Source organism: Colobus angolensis, unplaced genomic scaffold (assembly GCF_000951035.1).
Source record: "Colobus angolensis palliatus isolate OR3802 unplaced genomic scaffold, Cang.pa_1.0 Scaffold159, whole genome shotgun sequence".
In the NCBI taxonomy this organism is placed as follows: domain Eukaryota; kingdom Metazoa; phylum Chordata; class Mammalia; order Primates; family Cercopithecidae; genus Colobus; species Colobus angolensis.
Window position 1 is genome coordinate 6,997,416 of NW_012114699.1, and position 8,271 is coordinate 7,005,686.

An 8,271-nucleotide genomic window follows, 5' to 3' on the forward strand; every position below is an offset into this window, starting at 1 on the left:
CATCAATAGCTTACATTTTTCATTTTCCTTGTCACTTGATTCTGTTTACCATTATCAAACATTTGTTGAAAAATATCTTCTTTAGGAAAAATTTTCTCCAGCTGCAAAGAGACATCCTCTAAAGAGAAACGTGCTTCCGGATTTGCAAGAGAGATTGTACTTAAATTCTTCTGTGAAAGTTTGAGGTTATCTGGATGTGAGCCATTTATTGGGTGAGTCAAATTGTTCTTGCTTACATTTAATCCTTGCAAAACTATATCAACTTCACTTTGCTGTCACAAGTTGATCATAAGGTAAAGCTTTTACATTTACAATTCTACTTTGTGTCACCATTTGAAATTCATTCGCAGTTGTTTCCAGAATATTACATACTCCATCATTGGCATACATTTTTAGTTCCATGGAGGGAAGTTTTGTTTTCACTAAGGGGTTTTTGGCATCCTCTGTTGACAGCAGGTATTGCAGCCCAATGGCAGTCTAGGACCAGCTGCCTTTTGGAGTCTTCTCTTCAGGACCTAACTGGGTTTTGCTTTTGGCCTTAATACTACTAGGCCTTAGCTGTGTTTTTTTCCCCCAAAATTAGAGCAAATAAATAGCTTTTGGTTTTGTTTCAATTTTTTAAATCTAAAACCTGGTCTAGGGGTACCCTTAGGACCAGCTTTAGAATGCATGGCCTCAGAGATCACATTTCATCAGACTGACCTTTAGGGAATGAACTCACTTCTAGATTCAGAAAAGCAAAATTTGTGATCTTTTTGAGAACATTTTGAACCAATTCCCCCACTTGTAATGGAGAAAATTGCAATAATATGGTTTCCAATGAAGTGATACTTCTATCACTTGAAGTGATATCCAATGAAGTGATTCTATGAAAGAATAAATTGGCAGCATCATATGTTCAGGAGGAAGACTTTTTTTCCTGCTTATTTAAATCCCCTAAAGTGTGACAGATTCATTGGTAATTCATCACTGCCAGATGCTTCTAATTCTCTCCTGGTCTCATTATTTTCATATAAGGATGTCACAACTATTGAGTACATTTTCCCAAAATTACTTTCGATTGTGTCACTTGTGACACTGCTTATATACAACTGCAAGAGGTGTGTGTGTGTGTGTGTGTGTGCTGTTGTTTTAATGTTAGAATCAGATGTTTTAATTTTAGAATCAGATGTAAAGTGGAAGGGTTCATTAAAAGGAAGCCAATAGTCTATGTGTTCCATTACCCTTCGATACACCTTCTTTAAAATTTCCTTAACTGCACTTAAGAAAACAGGTGGGTTTCTTTTTTTTCCTGTCTAGATTATCCATTTCTAAATATTTCCTCTAAAACCCTTCTCAGGTTTTCCTCTTCTGATATAATTTGGTTTTGATATGGGTATTTTGATAAGACAGTTCAGTATTGTCTTCTTCCTTTGACCCAGTAATATTTCATTTTGTACAACCAGCTGTGTGAAGAGACTAGGGTTCTGTTTTGAGTAAAAAGTACTTTCCTTTAAAGATATTTTATAATTCAGACTCTTTAAGATATTCTTGCCAGTTTCACTTGCAATAGTGTTTTCTTAGAGTGAAATGTTGTTTGATATAAATACATCTTTCGGATTTCTAGATTCTACGTCATTTTAATAAGCATCAAAACAGTCCTGGTAATGACGTCAGCATATTCCTTAAGACTAGCTTGTAATATATGAGTTATGGGCCTATGTTTTTCTCTGTAATTATGGGTTAAATGTGTACGCTGTCATCTTGCTTACAATTTGTTTACAATTTCTGGGCTAACAAATAATTTTTTCCTAGTCCTAGAATCAAGAGTAAGTAGCAAATCTATTCTTTCCGTGGCAAAAGATTTTAACCTATTCAAAATAGCTTTAGTAATAAAGTTAGTTAGCACTTTCTGCATGTGGGTCAGGAGCAGATTGTCTGGTGTCTTGTTTCTTAAGCATAGTTGTCTGATTATCATCAGAGTAGGCTGATTTCAGCTGTACATCTGTTCCTTTTCTCAGAAATAGAAAGCTCTCCCTTTTCTTTATCATCTGTTGAGTTCATAACAGGAGATTGTTGACACTCTGCTTTGGGAAATGCATCAGACAATGTCAGGGATGATCTTGCAGAAATAGAATCCTTTGCATTTATGCCAAGCATGACAGCAGAACTAAGATTTTGAGGAATGATGTTTACCATATCATTGGAAATCATAGCAATGCATGACTTAGGAACTAAAAGTGTTGAAATAGACACATTTGCATACTCAGGAATCATTCCAGAATTTGCTCCTAGTTGTCTCTCACCCATTTCATATTTAAGACAAAATGCAGCAAGTGAGAAATTATTCTTGTCCAGTGTTTTCTCACAAATGTCACTTAAGATACCCACAGTGGTATCTAGTATTTGGAACTGAGGTTTTGTTTTTTCCTTTCTTGAGACAGGATCTTGCTCTGTCACCCAGGCTGGAGTGCAGTGGCATGATCATGGCTACCTGCAGCCTTGAACTCCTGGTCTCAAGTTGAACTCCTGCTTCAACTTCCTTAGTAGCTAGGACTACAGGCTTACATCACCATGCCTGTCTAATTTTAAAAACTTTTTGTAGAAATGGGGCCTTGTTATGTTGCTCAGGCCAGTCTTGAACTCCTGACCTCAAGCAATCCTCCTTCCTCAGCCTCCCAAATTGTTGGGATTATAGGCATAAGCCACTGTTCCTGGCCTGATTTTTTTTTTTTTCAATAATCACTTAGAAAAGCGTTTCCACAACATCTTTTAGCCAACCTAGATCAATTTCTCTGTCAGATGCCTTTTTCATACTTGCCTTTAGCAAATACGATGTCTAACACTGTAAATCTGATTTGTAATAATTTCTGACACCACAACATTATGGGTTAAGAAGGAACTTTTTATTTCTTTTTCTTTTCTTTTCTTTCTTTTTTTTTTTTTGAGAAAGAGTCTTGCTCTGTCGCCCAGGCTGGAGTGCAGTGGCCCGATCTCCGCTCACTGCAAGCTCTGCCTCCCGGGTTCACGCCATTCTCCTGCCTCAGCCTCCGGAGTAGCTGGGACTACAGGCGTCCGCCACCACGCTCGGTTAATTTTTTGTATTTTTTTCAGTAGAGACGGGGTTTCACCATGTTAGCCAGGATGGTCTTGATCTCCTGACCTCCTGATCCGCCCGCCTCAGCCTCCCAAAGTGCTGGGATTACAGGCGTGAGCCACCGCGCCTGACTATTTCTTTATCTAACTTAAGTTTGATTCATTGTAAAATCTGTCTAGCCACTTGTGTCACATATATATTTAACTTAGCGACAGTCAATTGACACATTGAGGTAGTCTTTCCTGACTTATTATGATCCACTGAACAACAGAAACATTGATCACCAGAATACGAATCTTTGGTTAATAACCATGATTGACTTAAAGCAGTTGCATCCTGTTGTAAAGGTAAAGTCATTGGAACTGTGAAATTGATATGAGGAAAAAGGAGAGATTTTACTTTGGAAGCAGTAAACATTTCGAAATGTGCTAATATTGACAGAATAATATCTTCAACTACATTTCCTTTGGTTAGTTTATCAATATTGAATCTGGCCTGAAGCATATGTGGATTTCTGTCCAGTAGGGTGGAATAAACAGAGGCTTTTCCTCCACTGGTATATTCAGGAAAAGAGATATTTACTGCAGTGGTGATAGTGTTAAACTTATTTTCATTTGCATTATGTCTGTCACAGCAGTAGAATACAGTTTTTGAAATATGGTTCTAACATTATTTGCAACAATGATTACATCTGCTTCAAGCACTGAAGAATCCATTGTTTTATTCCAGGGATTGAACAGATGTTTGAGCAACTGGTTCACTTCCAGCATGCGGAATGTCATATAAATGGGACTGGAGGAAAGGAAGTACATTTAACTGATCAATTAAATCATTCTTAAAATTTCCAATCAAAATATTTCTTATAATGGACACAATTGGGGACTTTTTTTGGCTCTTTGAGTTCTACTTTAATTTTTTCAACCTTCTTTTCAATTCCTCTTGCTCAAGAGACTCTGATTTAGTTTCTTCTTTTGGAGGTCTTTTCTCTCTAGCACTTTCTTCCTCTGTATCTGCAGAATCTTGTAGATATGACTCTGGTCCAGTTCCTCCAGGAAGAAAAATTTCTATAGGTTGGCCTATATCTGTAATTTTCAATGTCTCTGTTTTCTGCTTCAGTTTCATTAAATGTATGTGGAGGCATTCCATCCCAAATTAAATTGACTAGCTTCTTAAGCATTTGTTTCTCTTGTAGTGGGTTGTGTACACATTTCCAAATCTGGCAAGCTCACATTTAATTCAGTTTGAATAGCCTTCAAAATTGCACTTGACACCTTCTTTGTATGCATGTGTAAAGTGGACTGCAATAGTTCTTGATGTGTGTTAGCTCAAATGTTGGAATTTTCACTTTCCCCGTCTGTCTTGTTGCTCTTTTTATTTCCATTGATTATAGTACCCACAGTTATAAAATTTCTATTGGCGAACTCTTACAATTTAGCAAAAACCATTTCAATGATATATGAACACAGCTTTTCATTTATTTGGATACTTTTATTTTGTGCTCCCTCTTTCCCTGTTTCAGGGGCAGTAGTTTTCCCCTTATTGGTAGTTACCTCTTGACTGTCTTGTTGGATCCCCCTGGACACCATGCTGGAGATTATGTCAGAGCATCAGCTCATTTCCTCAAAAAGTGAAGCAAATGGTAAGCTGTCAGGGTCAATATACTGTGAGATAGCTTTAAATTCTGAACTTGTGCAATTGCTATCCACCTCAGCACTACACAATCATGTAATGATATATTCTAGAATTGTATGAGAAATGAGCTGAATATCAGGCTGCAATGCAGTGGTTGTTCTTAAATTCTCATCGATCCACTGTCTGTTTGGTTCACTATCAGATGGGGAGAATGTGAATGATCTTCTATGAGCTCCGATTACATGTCATGTAAAGTATCTCCAGTTCTGTCTAATACTTGTAATTTGGCACATTTGTGAACTTCCTTTTGCCTAGGAAGGCACTGAAAAGGAGAAAATGTTTGTTGATCAATGTCAACAATTCCATATGAAAATATAGACCTCAGCTTCTGTGAAGGAACTGGAACATTGCTTTTATCTGTCTTTCCACTTAACACCTTACATATACAATTTACTAATGAACTTGCAATAATGTCATTGTTTAGCTTTGTGGCAACAGCCCAATTCCTTTCTGGTTTTAGCGAAAACTACTGTATCTATATACTTCTTGGGAGGACCCTTCTCCCTAAGATTTAGGTTCTTCTCATTGTATTTCAGTTCCTTCTTGATAGCATCCAGAACAATTTTTCCCACTTTAGTTGTGTATACACTAAGTTGAGATTGAAACAAAGATTTCTTGCCAGGTGCAGGCTTCAAACTAGCAGCATGGCTTTCTGGTTTGAAGCATTTTTGCGATTTTGAACAAATACATGACTTTGGCATCTTAAAAATTTTATGAATTTTTTTTTCTTGTAAATTTGTTTAAGACCCTTGTAGACTCTGGATATTAGACCTTTGCCAGATGCATAGTTTGCAAAAGATTTATTCCATTCTACGGGTTATCTGTTTACTCGGTTGATAGTTTCTTTTGCTGTGCAAGAAGCTGTTTAGTTTAATTAGATTCCATTTGCCCATTTTTGCTTTTGTTGCAAAATAAAACCCCCAAACAACCTTATTAAAAAGTGGACAAAGGATATGAACACTTTTCAAAAGAAGACATACATGCGGCCCACAATCATATGAAGAAAGGTCAATATCACTGATCATTAGAGAAATGCAAATCAAAACCACGAGGAGATACTATCTCACATCAGTCAGAATGGCTAGTATGAAGTCAAAAAATAACAGATGCTAGTGAGGTTGTGGAGAAAAAGGAATGCTTATACACTATTGGTGGGAGTGTTGACTAGTTCAACCGTTATGGATGATAGTGTGGAGATTTCTCAAAGACCTAAAGACAGAAATACCACTCGACCCAGCAATCCCATTACTAGGTATACACCCGAAGGATTATACATCATTTTATTATAAAAACATATGCGCACATATGTTCGCTGCAGCACTATTCACAAGAGCAAAGACACGGAATCAACCTAAATGCCCATCAATGATAGACTGGATAAAGAAAATGTAGTACATATACACCATGGAATACTATGCAGCCATAGAAAGGAATGAGATCATGTCCTTTGCAAGGACATGGTTGGAGCTGGAGGCCATTATCCTTAACAAGCTAACACAGGAACAGAAAACCAAATACCACATATTCTCACTTATAAGTGGGAGCTAAATGATGAGAACACATGGGCGCATAGAGGGGAACAGACACTGGGGCCTGCTTGAGGGCGGAGGGAGGAGGGAGAGGATCAGGAAAAATAACTAATGAATACTAGGTTTAATACCTGGGTGATGAAATAATCTGTACAACAAACCCCCATGACACAAGTTTACCTAGGTAACAAGCCTGCACATGTACCCCTGAACTTAATATGAAAGTTAAAAAATAAAAATAGAATTACATTTTCAAAATTTTGTGAGTAATTTTATCATTAATATGAACTAAAGGCTCACTTTCTTCAGACTAACCAGGGATGTTTTGTAGGGTCTATACTAAGTACAGCTAAAAATTTCATCTTCTTTTTACTCTTTAATCATATTTCTAATAGCTCTTTATTTGGTACACCAGCATTATCTAAAGAAGTTTGGTGTACTAATGGAGAAAATGAAATGTTTGGTGGCATTAATGATGTGACTAGAAGCCATGTGTAATGTTTTTAATACAGTATCTGCTATTCCTGAGCTACTGCATGGATTTCTGATTCAGAGAACATGTGGTTTACACATTCTTAATGTGACAGACATCGTGGTTTTCCTAAGGTAAGAAGTAAAGCTTCTTGACCATTTTTATTGACTAAATGACCATGGGACACAGAAGATATGTCTTTGAGCACTTCTACTAAAATAGTTGTAATTATGTTTTTGGAGGCTTTTTATATTTGATGTTTTGCATCATGGCTGAAAATCCAAATGTCTTTGTTCAAACAGGACTTGTCCATGAAAAGGTTTTCAATTATTAAAAACTGGGAGGTCAGTCTTTAACCCCCAATCACAAAATGCTACCTTGTCTTGACAAGCAGGCTTTGTAGTTGAGTTGGTGTTTCTTTTGTATTTAAGACTGGTATTTCCCCTTGTTGACCAGTGATCAGGAACCTGTTCTCGTAATTTTGCTTTTTCATCCTTGATAGGCGAAATCAGTAGATTTTCCACAACTTTGTTTATTCTTCATTATTGTCTTTGGAATAAAAGACAATGCCAGGAACATTAACAAGTTGATGATCCCCTAGATACGTTGTTCATATTCAGGGGACCATGAACTACTCTAGTGCCAGAGAGTCTGTTCTCTTCTTCAGTGCTAAAAGGACTGCTCATTCTGGAGCATCTACTCTTCTGGACATTGTTTTCATTGGTTTCTGATGTAAGTGAGTCAAGATATTGACTACTGACAAGCAGCTGAAAGATGACCACTGTTTCTTTAGTTGCAATAAGGCTTTGATTATTAACTCTGATTTAAATATAACCTAGTATGGTGTTGATTGCTTCCTCTGTATAATGAACCAGAGAGAACCGGGACAAAATAGTTGACACTAAATTTTGTATTTCTTCTTTAGCAATCAAATTGGCTGTATCAGGATCAGTGCTAGATTTTCTTTGGCTGGCTCTTTGAAGGAACGTACCTATTGGATCTTTCATATGTTGCTGATAAGCAGGTTCCCATTAAAAACTCAGGAAATGAAGAGGACCGGCGCCCAAGATGGCTGAATAGGAACAGCTCCAGACTCCAGCTCCCAGCGTGAGTGACACAGAAGACAGGTGATTTCTGCATTTTCAACTGAGGTACTGGGTTCATCTCACTGGGGAGTGCCAGACAATTGGTGCTGGTCAGCTGCTGCAGCCCGACCAGCCACAGCTGAAGCAGGGCGAGGCATTGCCTCACCTGGGAAGCACAAGGGGGAAGGGAATCCCTTTTCCTAGCCAAGGGAAACTGAGACACACAACACCTGGAAAATAAAGTAACTCCCACCCTATACTGCGCTTTACCAAGGGTCTTAGCAAACGGCACACACCAGGAGATTATACCCCACACCTGGCCCAGAGGGTCCCACATCCACGGAGCCTCCCTCATTGCTAGCACAGCAGTCTGAGATCTAACTGCAAGGTGGCAGCGAGGCTAGGGGAGGGGCGCCC